Source organism: Haliaeetus albicilla, chromosome W (genome assembly GCF_947461875.1).
Source record: "Haliaeetus albicilla chromosome W, bHalAlb1.1, whole genome shotgun sequence".
In the NCBI taxonomy this organism is placed as follows: domain Eukaryota; kingdom Metazoa; phylum Chordata; class Aves; order Accipitriformes; family Accipitridae; genus Haliaeetus; species Haliaeetus albicilla.
In genome coordinates this window covers 19,732,070-19,750,262 of record NC_091515.1, presented here as the reverse complement: position 1 = coordinate 19,750,262, position 18,193 = coordinate 19,732,070, and the positions used below count along the sequence as shown (strand labels likewise).

General features: G+C 47.1%; 2 long non-coding RNA genes across 2 annotated transcripts in view; both read right to left on the bottom strand.

Annotated features, from left to right (window-relative positions):
* Positions 1-18,193, bottom strand: part of LOC138683450 (uncharacterized) — a 630,921-nt gene that overhangs the window by 574,782 nt on the left and 37,946 nt on the right. The gene's annotated exons all lie outside the window — the stretch shown is intronic.
* LOC138683448 (uncharacterized) lies at positions 16,452-17,001 on the bottom strand. The gene is made up of 2 exons (XR_011322975.1): positions 16,839-17,001; positions 16,452-16,665 (listed from the first exon to the last, which is right to left on the bottom strand). It is a non-coding gene; the product is annotated as an uncharacterized lncRNA (long non-coding RNA).

The following is an 18,193-nucleotide window of genomic DNA, read 5'->3' as shown; positions in this document are numbered from 1 at the left end:
TCAGGCACGCACGACTTTGGTGGGACTACCCCCCGTGCTGCCCAGCGCTGAATGAACATACCTACTTTACAATCTCACTGATTGTGGAGTCTGTTTTCCGCACGTCAACAACATCACAAGATTCAAGGTTTCCTCCTCGGGGAAGAAGGTAAATCTTTGAATAGTCAGAGGGAGGTGGGCTGTTTTGGTTTTTTAGAGCCATGAAAGGTCCCCTGGAAGCATTGTTCCAGGAGCAATTTGGTTTACCAGCTTTTTTTTTTTTTTTCCCCACAAGATTGATGATATATAGATTAATGAGGCCGAATTTAATTCCTTTGTACAAACACCTGGATTGGTGTCGTTCCAGAGGTGCATAAAACCTTGAATCAAATTCCAAGCTAAGTCTGGAGAATCTTCTCCCTGTCCTCCAGTGGAAAGGATGAGGATGAGGGAGAAGGCTCCCCAAAGCATCTTTCCCTATAATAACAGACAGAAATTACAAATAACAATAAACTGATAACAGAAATAACAATTAGTATTGTCAGGACTAACACGCGTCCCTTGCCGTCTTTCTCCTTGGTTCTACAAAGTGCAAATATAAAGCATACATAGATTAAAACGAGGGTATTATCCATCGCGTGTGGATTCAGTGGTCTTTTCCATGTGCATCGGTTGCTATTCATGCATACAAGTTCAAAGGGGTTTTCAATGTCATAGGTAGGTAAATCTACCAGATCAGGTTGTCCAGGATAGTGGAGCGGGTGTATTGTATCTTTCTTATCTCCCCTTCCTGGAACTAGGGAGGGGGGGTTGGGGCAAAATGCAGTCAGTCTAGGACATCCGTTCACCCCCCAGCGGCTATTCACTTTTGTGACTGTGTCTGGCACTTGTTGTGGCCATCCCAGTTTGTGGGGTTTTAGGGTTTGTTTTAGAAGTCCATTAGTACGCTCCACTATCCCATTTGCTTGAGGGTAGTATGGGGTGTGGAAAATCCACTGTATTTCTTCATTGTGTACCCACTCTTGGACCAACCCGCAGTAAAGTAGCTCCCGTTATCTGATTGGATTGATTGCTGTCGTATGATTCTTTCAGCTTCCTGCAAAGCTAGGCTAACTACGAAGAGGCCTTTTTCCCAAACTGAATACCGTTTTCCTGCATCTTTGAAACTGTGCGAATAGAATCCGATGGGCCGAGTCGCGCCTTCTGGTCTGCATTGCCACATATGTATGGACAGTCCGTGAATTGCAAAACCCCACTCGATGTGGAGTGGATCTGTTGGGTGAATTGGCCCTAAGGCCTGATATACCCCAGCCTCAAAGATTAACAGCTTCAGAGCTTCCTCGTGAATGGAGGTCCAGTCCCAAGCAGCTCTTTTGCGTGTTAAGTCATAGAGGGGGTGGGCTATGATAGAGAAATTGGGAATATGTTTCCTCCAGAATATGAGTGAACCTAGGGCATGTTGTAGTTCCCTCTTATTTCCAGGCATTTTAACCTGTTCGAGGGTAGTTAAGGTTTCAAGGGGAATGCACACTGTTCCTCCCCTCCACCAGATACCCAGGAACTTTGCTTTGGAAGATGAGAGTTGCATCTTTTCATCTGGAATTTGGAGTCCAAATTTTTCTAGGTGAGCAATTATCTCTGCTTGGGTCTGTCCCACTTCTTTGATATCAGGGCCGCCAATCAATACATCATCAATATACTGGTATACCTTAACCCCTTCTGCAGGAGTGATTTCGGCGAGCTCTTGAGCCAATGCATAATGAGCAATTGTCGGCAAGTGCCGATATCCCTGGGGGAGACGTGTAAAAGTGAATTGCACGCCTTCCCATGTAAAAACAAAGCGGTCTCTGTCTGCTTCCTGCAAAGGGACCATAAAGAACAGATCTTTTACATCGATAGTTGCTAAAATTTGATGGGCTTGTTCTTGTGCGGTCGCAATTAGCTCAGCTATGTTAGGCACCGCAGCTGTCAAGGGGCCCGTGTTGGCATTCAGGCGCCAATAGTCAATGGTCAATTGCCACTTTCCGTTGGGTTTATGGACTGGCCACACCGGGGAATTATAAGGCGAGTGTGCGGAGACAACTATCCCTTGCTCCCATAATTCAGCTATCACCGAAGTGATCCCTTCTCTTGTCCCTAGGGGGAGCAAGTAAGGTTTGACATTAACAATCTTAGAAAGGGTTGGTTCAGGTGCAGGCTGTAATAGCCGCACAGACACGGTGGGGAGACCAAACACCCACTCTCTTCCTCTCGAGTCTATAAAGGCTCGTCCTTTCAGCAAATCTAGTCCCAATATCATTACAGTTTCTACTGCAGTCTCATATCCTGGCAACCAGCACTTAACTCGAGTAGGTGGTCCTTCTTTTGGGGGTGTTTCCCCCTTTCCCTTCCACGCACGGACAAGCTTCTCCAGTGCCATGGCAGGCATCCCCTCCATTAAATCTCGGGGAATTCCCCTCTCAATTCTTTCGGCTCATAATAAATTCCTCCTGACTCCCATTCTCCTTCCATAATTAACTAATTCCTGGGCGACCTCCCCCCACTTTAGGGTTCTGCCCATTCTCGGCCTGGCAGGATTTCCTGCTTGCAGAGTCAGGGCGTCCCTTAACCGGTCTTGCAACTGAATTTTATCAGCTATCAATAGCATTGGGGATGGTTGCCTCAGGATTAATTGTCTATGATGCATGAGTTGGAGGCAGGCGGTTTTTTGGATGCTTTCAGTTAAGTGATCAATATTGGGGGTATCAGTACTGATTGGATCTCCTCTTTCTAGAGGGTCTAAACCTCCTGCCTAACAAGCTGTCCTTTGGGTCAGTGACCAAGGTTCTCTAGGGTCATCTCTCTTTGCTAGGGATGGAAAACCAGCCTCACTTTCGGAATCGGAGTCGCTAGCTCCGCTCCGGTCCTTAAGTGCTTCACACAGTATTGTCTCCCTATCTCATAAATCAAACAGATCGGTACAAAATTGGTGATTCGCTTTGCATTCCACATCTAACAGGGTCTCTGCTCTTATCCTTCTAGCCCTTTCTTCCACCAATTGATTTTGCAGCTCCCTCAAAAAGTCTTGGAGAGATTTCATGCTTTCAGCAGATTTGCTTACACTCCTATACTGTTGGGCTGCCATTAGAGAGGCTCCCAACACTCTCCATACCATTGCCTTTCCTTTTCCCAGTCTCTGTTCTTGCTCTTTTGCCAATACTGTAATTCTTTCTGCCACTGATTTAGGATCATGCCAATTATTGTGAGCCCTTATCATCCCTGGTGGGGTGGGACACGCCTTATATTCCTCCAATTTTTCAGAAAGGGGAAAGCAGTCAAGCTCCAGCATTTCCTGGGCAGCCATGGCTTTCCATTGCTTGGATCTCTCCCGGCCAATGGCTGAGAAGTCACTTCCCGACTCTCCCCACCCATAAATCATGTCGTAGGCGATGAGCCCAGCAGTGGCAATGGTAAGTTCGGCAGCTGAGCGCTAGACTGAGGCAGACAAAGAGGTTCCCAGAACCCAGGAACCCCCAGGAAGAGTTGAGAGACCCGTCCAGAGCCAGCAGCTCTCGCGAGAGAGGCTGACGCAGTGTGGGTGTTGCCAGGAGCAACTGTGGGAGATTTAAATGGCCCTGGGGAGCGCCAGCAACTAGGACCACCACGAACAAGGCAGGCAAACAGGACATGGCGTATCAGAAAGGGCGTGGTGCGGCAGTTCGCGCAGGGAGGGTGTAGTCCCCCTTCCAGCTCAAGAAGGCTGCTCAACTGGTGGGCATCGTCCTCTCAGAAGGAGACCCAGCTATGGTTGCCACTTGGATGAAAGTCATTGCCAGGAAAAATGTGGTGACCCAGACAGAGCTCCCAAGCAAACATGCAGCTGTCTGGGTTTCTGGCTGCAGGGAGTGCCTGAGCCTATCACTGGTACCAGAGTGCAGCAGAGACAACACCTGTGTGCAGTGTGACCAGGTGAATGATCTGCTCAGCCTGGTGGCAGAGCTGAAGGAGGAAGTGCAAAGGTTAAGGAATAGCAGGGAGTGTGAGAGGGAGATAGATTGGTGGGCCCACACCCTACCATCCCTGAGGCAGAGGCAGCGGCAGCAGATGGAGGCTCTGCAAGAAGCAGAGGTTCCCCTGCCCTCTTGCCACCAGGCAGGAGGGGACCTAAGAGATGGAGGGGAATGGATACAGGTCCCTGCTCTGGGAGGCAGGTGAATCCCCTCCCAGTCTCCCTCACCTTCCCAGTTGCCCCTACACAACAGGTATGGGGCTCTGGAACTTGAGGACCAGGTCAATGAAGAGCAGGGTGTAGATAAAGGCCTATTCAGGGGGCTGCCTAGGTTGAGTCAGTTACCCCATGCATTCTCACATCCTCTGAAAAAAGAAAAAGGAGGGTAATTGTCGTAGGCGACTCCCTTCTGAGGGGGACAGAGGGTCCAATATGCAGACCTGACCCATCCCACAGGGAAGCCTGCTGCCTCCCTGGGGCCCAGGTAAAAGACATTACTAGGAAACTCCCTGGTCTGGTTTGGCCTTCTGATTATTACCTGCTATTGGTTGTGCAGGTGAGCAGTGATGAGGTCGCAGAGAGAAGTCCAAAGGCAATCAAAAGGGACTTCAGGGCATTGGGGCGATTAGTGGAAGGATCGGGAGCACAGGTAGTGTTTTCCTCAATCCCTTCAGTGGCAGGGAAATATACTGAAGGGAACAGGAAAACACACCTGGTTAATACGTAGCTCAGAGGCTGGTGCCATCGGTGGTATTTTGAGTTTTTTGATCATGGGGAGGTTTACACAGCACCGGGCTTGCTAGTGACAGATGGTATCCAGCTATCTCAAAGAGGTAAGAGAATCCTTGCTCGTGAAAAGGCAGGACTCATAGAGAGGGCTTTAAACTAGGTTTGAAGAGGGAATGGGATAAAACTAGGCTCACCAGAGATGAGCCTGGGGGCGGCATCGATAGCCCAGCTCAAGTGCATCTATGCCAATGCACACAGCATGGGCAATAAACAGGAGGAGCTAGAAGCCATCGTGCAGCAGGATAGCTGTGACTTAGTCGCCATCACAGAAACATGGTGGGACGACTCCCATGACTGGAGTGCTGCAATGGATGGCTACAAGCTCTTCAGAAGGAATAGGCACGGAAGGAGAGGTGGTGGGGTGGCTCTCTATGTTAGGGAGTGTTTTAACTGTACAGAGCTCCACGATTGTGATGATAAGGTGGACTGCTTCTGGGTGAGGATGAGGGGAAAGACCAATAGGGCAGATATTGTGCTGGGAGTCTGTTATAGACCACCCAACCAGGTTGAAGAGGCAGATGAATCATTCTACAAGTGGCTGGCAGTAGTCTCACAATCGTGTGCCCTTGTTCTTGTGGGGGACTTCAACTTTCCGGACGTCTGCTGGAAATACAACATGGCAGAGAGCAAACAGTCTAGGAGGTTCCTGGAGTGTGTGGAAGATAACTTCCTGACACAGCTGGTAGGTGAGCCGACCAGGGGAGGAGCCTTGCTAGACCTACTGTTTACAAACAGGGAAGGACTGGTGGGAGGTGTGATGGTCAGATGCCATCTTGGGCTTAGCAACCATGAAATGATAGAATTCTTTATTCTTGGTGAGGTAAGGAAGGTGGTCAGCAAAACCACCGCTATGGACTTCTGGAGGGCAAACTTTGGCCTGTTCAGGACACTGGTTGAGAGAGTCCCTTGGGAGACAGTCCTGAAGGGCAAAAGGGTCCAGGAGGGATGGACATTCTTTAAGAAGGAAATCTTAATGGCTCAGGACCAGGCTATTCCCATGTGCCGCAAGACAAACTGCTGGGGAAAACAACCAGCCTGGCTGAACAGGGAGCTTTTGCTAGGAGTCAAGAAAAAAAGGAGAGTTTACCATCTTTGGAAGAAAGGGCAGGCAACTCAGGAAGAGTACAGGGATCTTGTTAGGTCATGCAGAGAGGAAATTAGAAAGGCAAAAGCTCAACTAGAACTAAATCTGGCCACTGTCGTAAGAGATAAAAAAATGTTTTTACAAATACGTTAACAATAAAAAGAGACCCAAGGAGAATATCTATCCTTTACTGGATACAGAGGGGAACATTGCCACTAGAGATGAGGAAAAGGCTGAGGTACTTAATGCCTTCTTTGCCTCAGTCTTTAATAGTGATACCAGTTATCCTCAGGGTACTCTGCCCCCTGAGCTGGAAGGCACTGGTCTCGTCGCCTTCTCGCTGGCTGGGCATAAGAAATTGAAAAATCCTTGGCTTAGTTTAAAAACTACTTAGCAACAACTGAAAACATCAGTGTTATCAATGTTCTTCTCATACTGAACTCAAAACATAGCACTATACCAGCTACTAGGAAGACAGTTAACTCTATCCCAGCTGAAACCAGGACAGTATCCACCCCTCATTCTATACCATTGATGTCATGCTCAGTTCCCATACCTTCAGTTACATCCTGGTCAATCATTATCACCTTTTCCATCCTTTGAGAGAGAGATATATATATGTATACACACGCAGAGATATCATTCCTTTAGATTATGGGCCATGTTTATAAAATGTTCGTTGAGTTCATTTAGTTCCCAACTCTGGGCTCCATCTGTTATACCAGTCTTTCTGGGCAGGAGGGATGGTGCAAAGTCCTCTTAGTCGGTAGAGCAGAATCGGGCTTCAGTGGAGTGTGACGAGCAGGTGACATTAGATGCAGCAGGAGGATGGTGTGCACTGTTGGATTGTTGCATGCTGGAGTCAGTTCTGGTTCCATCACTACTGCGCTTTGCTCAGTTTTATCACAGTTCTTTCTTGCTTGATCCAAGTGATTCTTACTGTAGTACTATGGATATAGCATATAACAATTATAGTAATGATAACATACAGTGGCAGGGTTTTATAGGAACTAATATCATACAGTTTAATCCTGGCTATTCTCACCTAAAATCAAATCCCCTTGAGGCACACATCGGACTTCCCCATCTTTTCGCATCACCCATGTCCTTGAGCAAAAGCAATCCCACAAAAGGGTTTGCCTTTGCCTGAGGCAGGAGTAACCCAGACTGTCTTCCCTAGCATATTTTTTTTTATGTGCACTACAGGGACTTTATCCCCTTCTACAGTATGTAAAAGTTCTGATTGGGCGGACCACCCCAATTGGCAGATCCTCTGGTGTTGACTAACCAGGTGGCTTTTGCTAAATGTGTATCCCAATGTTTGAAGGTTCCACACCCCCATTGCTTTCAATGTAGCTTTTAACAGTCCATTGTATCGCTCAATTGTACAATTGTCAATTGTATCGGGATGTGATATACCCACTCAATGCCACACTCTTTGCCCCAGGTGTCTATGAGGTTGTTTCGGAAATGAGTCCCGTTGTCTGACTCAATTCTTTCTGGGGTGCCATATCACCACAAGACTTGCTCCTCAAGGCCCAGGATAGTGTTCTGGGCAGTGGCATGGGGCATGGGATATGTTTCCAGCCATCTGGTGGTTGCTTCCACCATTGTAAGCACTTGGTGCTGTGGCAGTACACTCTCCCCAGCAGGAAACGAAACTTCTCGAGGCAGGGAGAAGAGAAAAAAAACCCCAAGCCCTAGACGCCGCAGGTTGAAAATTGAACTGGCCAATCGAGACATGCCAGGTACACTGAGGTGACCTTTTTGGCCAATAGAGATTAAATGACCACAGATCAGATTTGATAAGGGTATAAACGGTGTCCCGCCAGAGGACATGTTAGAATCAGTCCTCCTTAGAGCAGCAGGTCTGCAGTTTGGGACTCCCCCTTGGGTCGGGGCACCGCCCGAGGTAACTCCTCAAGGGAGAGAGCCCTCATCTTGTAGGTGAGTGATATGCGCATTTTGAGTCATCACTTTTGAACCTTAAGGATTCTTAAGTCAGCTGTGTAGTACTAATTCCCCTTACATCACTGAGCCTGTGGTTCAGTAATGTTATCGGAGTTCTAACTAACTTTTCTACGGAAGAATAAATCTGAGCTTTAACACCTGTTGGATTTCATTGTGTGTGCCTCCATAACATTTTAAATTGGCGTAGTCGGCAGGATGATGTTAATAGAGGAATTATGATGGAAGCACAGCTGCAGCCCTTCTCCCCCAGGTCTGGAATGGGCGAAGGAGAAGTGGTCCAACCCAGCAGCGGTCATGGAGAGAATAGAGCTATGCTGCGGAAGTAGTCGAGATGGCAAAGGCAAAGGCAGTGTGTGTGCCCTCCTGGGCGCCTGCTTGATTCAAGCACAAAACCAAAAGAGTGATTCTGCTAAAAAGCAAGGGGAAATAGATTGTCTGAAGGTGGAATTGAGATGAGGAAAGGAGCGGACGTGTTCATTGGAACGAAAGATTGAAATTATGCTGGCACAAGCAAAAAAGCCCCCCAGTATTACCCAAATCTGAAAGTTAATCACGGGTATGGACCCTGAGGATTGGGATGGGGACATCTGGGGAGACTCTGATGAAAACAAGTCTGAAGAGGTAGAGGAATTGGAGGAAAGGGACGTGCAACTCCTTATTAAAACAGAAAGACACATGGGTCCGCACGGTGGGAGCCCCCGAACCACTATTCGCACAACCCCTTGATCGGGACACAAACTCAGCAAGTTACAAGCTAAGTTTTCGCGCAAGCCAGGTGAAACCGAAACTGAGTATTTGTGGAGAGTTTCTTTAACTGGGGGGAGATCGGAGACTGTTGAGTGATGACGAAGCAAGAGGTTACTGGGGACCGGGAGTGTTTCTGAGTGATGGACCGGCGGGTGATCAGTCGATAACGTCCCGAGTAGCCTACTGGGCTGGGGGTGTGGACCCCAAGGAGAGAGGAGAGCGTGTTACTATCTAGGTAAAGGGACTGTCAGAGTTAACGGAGGGAGTGCAAAAGGCCACCTGTGTTCAGGCCATGTACAATAGAGGGCAGCAAGGGATACCGATGACTGCACCGGTGGACCCCTGCCACCTCAGACCCCTTATTAGAGGTCTGCAGGATGCTTTAAAGATACACATCCAGTCCCTCAGAGAAAGAATCCTGGGGGTCATTGAGCGCAACCAGCAGAACCGCCAGAGGCCGCCCGCACATGTAATGACTTGGGCGGAAGTACTGCACAGCATAGTTGTTCACAGGCGCGAGATGGGATGGGCGGAGCCGAGCTGTTGCACGCAGGGCAGCAGGAAGGTCCGCCCAGCCGGTTGTAAACCCCGCCCCGAGCGGTCTCGAACTCGCGGGCAATCGGGTCGGAACTACGATCCCGGAAGGAACGCTCTCTGGCAGAAGGCACTGGCACTGGGGGCACCCCGAGGGAGCCGTGCTGCACGGGCAGTCTGCTGGCGGCATCCGGGAGTGGGATTGCTGGAGGGGAAAGCTAGAGACCAAAGGGAAGCAAACCCGCCCGCCCGCTCGGGAAGAGAAAAGGGACCCTTTCGCGGCACTGCGAGAGGAACTGGAAGGGCTAAAAACTAGAAGCTGCGGTTTGGGGTTCAGGCCGCCCAGTCCGCATGGTGAATACCTGCCAATGGTCTGCTGATAAAGAGCCTTATATACACATTCCCCCACTGTTGCTCACAATGCTTTAGCCAAGCTCCTTGATGCTGTGGAAGTACCATCAGGCGTTCACATATATCAATATATAGATGATATCCTAGTCGGTGGGGATAACAAGGAACAAGGGCAAGTGGCTGAGGACATGTGGAATCTGTTAGTCAAGAATGGGCTAGACATCCTATCTTCTAAATGTCAAGGTCCTAGACAAGAAGTCAAATTCCTGGGGGCATGGTGGATAGCTGGAGCAGTTGCGGTACCTGATGACACTCTATCAGCTCTTGAAAAGGGACAGACTCCAGGCAATAAAACGGAATTACAGTAGCTGTTAGGTACTTTGGGCTACTGGAGAAAACATATACCAGGGTTTTCAGTGATTGCCTGCCCTCTCTATGGCTTGCTCCGAAAGAATAGGAAATGGGATTGGACTTTGCAACATACAGAAGCCCTTAACACTCTGAAAGATGAGCTTAAGGCTTATCAGAGACTAGGCCCATTGCACCCATGAGATCCATTAAGGGTGGAATGGGGATTTGCTGAACATGCCTCGTACTGTGGCGTGTTTCAAAAGGAGCCACAGGGACCAGCTAGGCCACTATTATTCTCTTCCACTGCATTTAAAGAGATGGAGCGAAGATATTCAGATTGGGAGAAAGGGGGTCCTTTCCCTCACTAGAGCAGTTAAAGAGGCTGAAAAGCTGCATACCTCACAGGATGTTATAGTACAGTGACGTGTGGAAAACAGACTCCACAATCAGTGAGATTGTAAAGTAAGTATGTTCATTCAGCGCTGGGCAGCACGGGGGGGTAGTCCCACCAAAGTCATGCGTGCCTGACTCGGCAGTTCGCTTTAAATTTATACAGTCAAGTGTTACATATACATAGAGTTTCACAGTACGCCTATATATAGGCATTACCTATCCCCGCTTCATATTAAAATTAGCTCCAGGAAGTCATTTCCATAGTCTCCTCTCAACTGCGCTTGTGCAGTGCCTCCTTATGGTGGTCGTCTGGTGGTCGCAGAGATGAAGATAGATGACTCGTCTTCGTCACCACTAGTAACCTCTTTTCTTGCGCAGGCTCAGTGATTTCTTGGTATTCACCCAAGCCGCAAGACCAGTCTTAGCTGGCTCTTGGGGCCAGCTCCTGCTTCTTATCAGGAGCTGTCTTTGCCTCATTGGCTGGTTCTTGGGGCCAGCTCTTCTTATCAAGGACTGTCTCTACCTCAGCTAATTTCAACAGTGTAAGCACTAAACATCATCTTTCATCCCCCTTTATTATGTCTACTGAGATTCTTTTGACTCCCCTTGTCTCAGTCCCCCCTTTTCTAGAAAATAGTAAATTCTTTTACTATATCTAGTCCTAGTACTTCTAATAAATCATTTCCCTATCTAGCATTCTCTCAAAATATTTGTTGGCACAAACAGTTGTTTTAGCCATGTTAAATTTGGCAACCAGAAAGTTAGTTTTTACCATACCTCAGAAAATCTCTATTAAGTATCATCTTGTGAGTTGAACAAACATGTTCCCATCCCATGCTACGGTCCTTGTCCCCATGGTTGCCTATATTACCACGTAAAAACTAAGTGTCCATCGGGTTTTGTGGTGACTTTCCATGGAGTTTTGGGTGTATTTTTCACTCTGGTGTGATGAATCCAGGCGTTCTGTTCCTTGATTCTGATTGCAGTAAAGGAGGTGAGTAATACTTGAAATGCTCCTTCCCACTGCAGCTCCAGGATTTTTCCTGTAAGAGACTTTATATACACATAATCTCCTGGTTGTATATTATGTTGTCCTGGTTTCAGCTGGGATAGAGTTAACTGTCTTCCTAGTAGCTGGTACAGTGCTATGTTTTGAGTTCAGTATGTGAAGAATGTTGATAACACTGATGTTTTCAGTTGTTGCTCAGTAGTGTTTAGACTAAAGTCAAGGATTTTTCAGCTTCTCGTGCCCAGCCAGGGCACCTGACCCAAACTGGCCAACAGGGTATTCCATACCATGTGACGTCCCATCTAGTTTAGGAACTGGGAAGTGGGGGGCAGGGAATCGCCGCTCGGGGACTGGCTGGGTGTCGGTCGGCGGGTGGTGAGCAATTGCCCTGCGCATCATTTGTACATTTCAATCCTTTTATTACTACTGTTGTCATTTTATTAGTGTTATCATTATCATCATTAGTTTCTTCTTTTCTGTTCTATTAAACCGTTCTTATCTCAACCCAGGAGTTTTACTTCTTTTTCCTGATTTTCTCCCCCATCCCACTGGATGGGGGGGAGTGAGTGAGCGGCTGCGTGGTGCTTAGTTGCTGGCTGGGGTTAAACCACGACATATGTACAGGCTCATCCAAACCTCTCCCTCAAGTCCCTACCACATGCTTCCTGATTTTATTAAGTTGCTTACCTAATGCTACCATGTAAGAAGTCATAATTTCATCCCCCGCTTGTACAGACACCCCTCTCTGTATCCCATAGGGTTGTCCATACAGAATTTCAAAGGGGCTCAGTCCTTCTTTCGCCCTTGGTCTTGTTTGTATACGCAGAAGGGCTAAAGGGAGAGACTGAGGCCATGTCAGATTTGCTTCTTGTCCTAATTTCACAATTTGCTGTTTGATTAAGTGGTTCATTTTTTCCACTTGACCACTCAACTGGGGGTGATATGGAGTATGAAGTTACCAATCTATACCGAAGTGGCGGCTAATTTGTTGTACTATTTTTGAGAGAAAATGTGGTCCTCTGTCAGAGGATATGGTTGCTGGAACCCCAAAACGTGGTATTATCTCTTGTACCAGTATTTTAGTTACCTCCTGAGCTTTAGCCGTTCTTGTTGGGAATGCTTCTGGCCAACCTGAAAAGGTATCAGTTAATACTAGTAAATATCGATACCCCCCCTTTTCTTGGAAGTTCTGTAAAATCAATTTGCCATTGCTGTCCAGGCCCATTGCCTTTTCCGATCTGGCCCATTTCCGGCTTGGGGGTATTCTTAGGATTAGTCTGGAGGCAGAGATCACACTGTTGTGTCACCTGTCTCACCGTGGTGTATAAATTTCTAGCCACAATTTCTCTTATCAAATGTTTATACAGAGCCTCTGTCCCCCAATGTCTTTTCCTATGTTCCTCCCATATCAAATGCCATAATAAACAAGAGGGAATGATTAGCTTTCCCTCTGGGGTATGAGCCCACCCCTCTTCATTATATGACCCTTCTAAATCTCTAATGAGCTTTTGATCTTCCTTAGTGTATTCTGGCTTACCTTCTAGGGAAATCTGCCTATCAGGAATTAAGGCCCCTTCTGTTTTTACCTTTGTTTTGGCCACTTGTTTTGCCTCTCTGTCCGCCAGCTCATTCCCTTTTTCCAAATCTGAGCTCACTTTCTGGTGTGCCTTAATATGCATAATTGCTACTTTCTTAGGGAGCTGGACAGCTTCCAGTAACTTCAGAATTTCTTCTGCGTGTTTGATATTTTTCCCCTGAGAACTCAATAGTCCTCTCTCCTTCCAAATTGCTCCATGTGCGTGTACAACTCCAAAGGCATATTTTGAGTCTGTATAAATGTTCACAACTTTGCCCTGGGCCAATTCCAGGGCGCGGGTTAGAGCAATTATTTCTGCCTTCTGTGCGGAGGTGTTCACGGGCAAAGCCCCTGATTCTATTACCTCTTGGCTGGTGGTGACGGGGTATCCCACATGTCGATTACCATTTAGGACATAACTGCTTCCGTCTGTGAACCAAGTTTCCCTGTTTTCCATGGGGCTGTCTTTCAGGTCTGGGTGGCTTGCGTATGTTGCTTCGATGGTTTCCAAACAGTCGTGATGTACTGGTTCTCCTGTGTTCCTGCTGAGAAAAGAAGCTGGGTTGACAATGTTAGTGACTACAATCTCCACATCATCCTGCTCTACCAATATAGCTTGATATCTCTGGAATCTTTGTGGAGAGAGCCAGTGTCCACCTTTTGCTTCCAGTACTGCTGATACTGTGTGAGACACCAGAACAGTCATTTTCTGGCCCAGAGTAAACTTTCGGGCTTCCTGTATATTTAGTATCACAGCCGCAACCTCCCGCAGGCATCCAGGCCAACTTTTTGCAGTCGTGTCTAACTGCTTAGAGAGGTAGGCAACTGCCCGTCTATATGGGCCCAGGTTTTGTGCTAATATTCCCAGGGCAATGCCCTGCTTCTCGTGGGAGTAAAGAAGAAACGGCTTACTCACATCTGGGAGTCCTAAGGCCGGGGCCGACATCAAAGCCTTTTTCAGTAGCTCAAAGGCTTGTTCGGTCTCCTTATTCCACTCAAGGTGTTGCTGCTCAGTGGCTGTTAGCGCATACAGTGGTTTAACAAGCAATCCATAATTATAGATCCACAATCGGCACCACCCTGTCATTCCCAGAAAAGTTCGTAACTCTTTCACTGTCTGAGGTCTCTGAGTTTGACATATTGTCTCTTTACGGGCTTGTCCTAAAGTTCTTTGTCCTGCACTAATTTCATAGCCCAAATAATTCACTTTGCGTTGCATTACCTGTGCCGCCTTCTTGGATACCCGGTACCCTTGAAGTCCCAGGAAATTCAACAGACTCACCGTCCATGTCATACAATCTTTCTCTGTATTGGTGGCGATCAGGATATCATCCACATACTGTAACAGCTTTCCCTCCTCAGACGGGGTTTCCCAGGATTCTAAGTCTTTTGCAAGCTGATTGCCAAAAATGGTAGGACTATTCTTAAATCCTTGTCGCAACACCGTCCAAGTGAGCTGGGTCTTTCGACCACTCTTGGGGTTTTCCCATTCAAATGCAAATAATTTTTGGCTGGCTTCATGGAGAGGGAGGCAAAAGAAAGCATCCTTCAAATCTAAAACAGTAAACCAAGTCAATTCAGGTGTTAATACAGTCAACAGGGTATATGGGTTCGCCACTACCGGGTAAAGATCTTCAGTTATCTTATTCACCGCCCGTAAGTCTTGGACCACCCGATATGACCCATCGGGCTTCCGAACAGGTAATATAGGGGTATTGAATTCAGACTCACACTCTTTCAGTAACCTCAACTGCAAAAATTTTTCTATCACCGGCCGGATTCCTTCTCTGTCTTCCTTCTTTAGGGGATATTGTTTAATTCTTACCGGCTTTCGGCCTTCCTTGATCCTAACTTCAACAGGGGGGGCACTTTGCGCTCTTCCAGGTGCATCGGTAGCCCATACCCCTGGGTACACTTGGTTTAAGATGTCCTCGTTAATGCTTCCTTCTAGGGGGAGACTGGTTAAGGTTAGGCTCAATATTTGAATATATTCTTGATCTTTTACCTCCAGAGTAATTTCTCCCTTTTCAAATACAATTTTTGCTCCCAATTGTTCCAACAAGTCCCTTCCCAAAAGTGCCTTTGGGGAGTTGGGCATATATAAAAATTTATGAATGCCCCACTGTTTTCCTAATTTATATTCTAAAGGTTTACAAAAATATGCCTTTTCACTTTGGCCAGTCGCTCCTTTCACCATGACATAATCATCTCCCAGGGGCATCAAAGCTTGGTTCAGAACCGAGTATGTTGCTCCTGTATCTACCAAAAATTCTATTTCTTGTTGTGTTTTCCCTAGCTTAATTATAACCAGTGGATCTGCTAGGGTAGATTCCCCAGGTTCCTGTCAATCTCCCTTCACATGGGCTACCGGTCTTCCTGTTTGAGCCCTCTGATCCTCCTTCTTGTTCTTTGGGCATTCCTTTTTCCAATGACCGAATTTCTTACACAAAGCACATTGATCCTTGCCCAGTCGGGGCAAGCCTCGCCTAGGCCCTCTTCCTCTTTCTTCCTGGATAACAGCCATTAATTTTCTTTGCCCCTGCCTATATCCTTCCTCTCTGTTACTAAATACTCTCCATGCTTCATCCAATAATATTTCTAAATTCCTACTCTCTGTAGGGTGTAATTTCTGAAGTTTGCGCCTTATATCCCCTGTAGATTGACCCAAAACCAGGGAGACCAATTGTTGTATTCCTACCTCTGACCCAGGATCCAGCTGTGTGTTGCGGCGCATTGCATCCCTCAGTCGATCCAGGAATTCAGATGGAGACTCGGAAGGACTCTGTTTAACTGCATATAAAGCTGACCAATTTATAGTTTTGGGGATTGCTCTCTCCATTCCTTTTATAATCCACTCCTGATACCCCTGCAATCTTTCCATATGTGCAGATCTATTAACATCCCACTTTGGGTCTTGGAGAGGGAAATATTCCTTAATGTCCCCTCCTGTAATCTTATAATGATCTTCAGCTAGGTTCCCTGCTGTTTTTAAAATCAGCTGTTTCTCTGTTTCGGTCATATATTCTAATAATAGCTGTATATCCTTCCAATCAGGGTTATGCTGTTTTACAATAAATTGGAAATGTTTAGTTACACTTACCGGATCACTCCTATAATCTTTAGCAACCTTTTTCCATTCCCCTAGGTCAGCAGTAGAAAGGGTACTTTGATTAACATCGTTCTACCATCCGGCCTCACCACCTCTCGGAGAGGTGCTTGTAAAGCTGTTGAGGTAGTTTTCTTCCTAGTACAGGAAGATACAGGGCTGTCCGGGGGGGTTGGAGTTCTATCCGAGTCTGCATCCTGTTCCTGTGGTCGAGGGGGAGGCTTAAACAAATCAGTTAGATCTTGTTCCGGTGCCTGATGGATTTTATTTGTCTTTGTACATCTTTGTCCAATACTACATGCCGAACAACACCGCCTCAGTTTACCTCTAAGCTCCTTGTTGTTCTCTCGCTCAGGTGCAAGCACCATGGGGTCCTGTGGGGGTACCATTCCACAGTCCCTTTACTACTCCAGATGGTTTCGGAGGGTGAAAAACATGTCTGCATATGAAACTTCATCCCATTTTCTTTCTCTCCTTAAAAACAGCATTAGTTGTAATAGAGTATTATAATCTGTTGACCCATTAAGTGGCCACTTAGCATCACCTTCTAACTTATATAACGGCCACCATTGATTGCAATACTTAATAAGGTTCTTTTTATTTTCCGTACCTCCGGTCCCAACAATATCTTTCCAGTGGGCAATTACACAACCCAGAGGACTCTTCCTCAGTACTCCTCCTTGATTGTTTCCCATTTTATAGCTCCTCCTAATGATTCTTAAGTTTGATTTTGGCTTCTCCTTTTAATAAGCTTCCATGCAAATCGTTTCTTACACTTCTTTATAGTCTTCCCCCAGTTTTCCTCCCACACGTCCCAAATTTCTGGAGTTAAATTTTCCTTTACACATCAATCTCACTATTTCGGATTCTTAGTGAGCTCTTTCCCAATCATAAAAGTGTGGAATTTGGGGAAAACACTCAAGGCAGTCTGGTTTCCGTCTGCTAGATGTACAGTACCACCTTCTCCCACAAGATTTACACTTCAACAAAACCCAAGCCGGATACCAATTATTATATAGTCCAGTTGCAAGCCCACATACAAAGCAGGGAATCACCCCTATTAATACGTAAAGACATTCACACATTAACAAACATACATACACCTATAAATTTCAACAAATCATTTCCACACACCCACACAAAATCTTTAACATAAATTTCCAAACATTCACATCATACAGTCATTGCTCCAGTTGACAACCTTTCAGCAGCTGCAAAAATAAACCAAGCGCAATTGCGAGGGGGTCCGCTTACCCCATAAACCAAGCGCAATTGCGAGGGGGTGCACTTACCCTTCTCCTGCCTCTTATATACCAGTCATCGACAGGTCCATCCTGGCTCCCGATACTGGGATGCAGTGGTCACCCCGGATTTGCTCGATCTACCCCCAAGATCGCTGGCGGCTGCTCTATCGGTCAGCAAATCCCTCCACACAAGGTACCCTCCTCCCATACGGGGACTACACTGCACGCCAGACGTCTCTGTCTGATTTACCAGCTGCCCCAGCCCGTACGATTTATAGGCTCCCTCTGAGACACATACCGTTTGGTCCGCGGCTTCAGGAGGTTCTTGTCTGCTCCCGTGGTGAGTGGCTGGCAGTGGAGGCTCCTCCGAGGAAAGTGCTCGGGGTGCGCCTAGGGGCGTCCGCTCCGCAGCCGGTCCTGCAGCCGAGCAGAGTCTCCTGCCTGGCTTGCCAAACTGACGTGCGGAAAACAGACTCCACAATCAGTGAGATTGTAAAGTAGGTGTGTTCATTCAGCGCTGGGCGGCACGGGGGGTAGTCCCACCAAAGTCGTGCGCGCCCGACTCGGCAGTTCGCCTCAAGTTTATACAGTCAGGTATTACATATTCACAATATGCCTATACATATGCACGACCTATCCCCACTTCATATTAAAATTAGCTCCGAGAGGTCATTTCCATAGTCCCCTCCCAACTGCGCCTGCGCAGGGCCTCTTTATGGTGGTCGTCTGGTGGTCACAGAGATGAAGATAGATGACTCCGTCACCACTAGTAACCTTTTTCCTTGCGCAGGCTCAGTGATTTCTTGGTATTCACCCAAGCCGCAAGACCAGTCTTAGCTGGCTCTTGGGGCCTGCTCCTGCTTCTTATCAAGGACTGTCTTTACCTCATTGGCTGGTTCTTGGGACCAGCTCTTCTTATCAAGGACTGTCTCTACCTCAGCTAATTTCAACAATGTAAGCACTAAACATCATCTTTCACCCCCCTTTATTATGTCTACTGAGATTCTTTTGACTCCCCTTGTCTCAGTTAAACAACTATTTAAGAAGATCACCCAGAGATCTGCCCCAAGG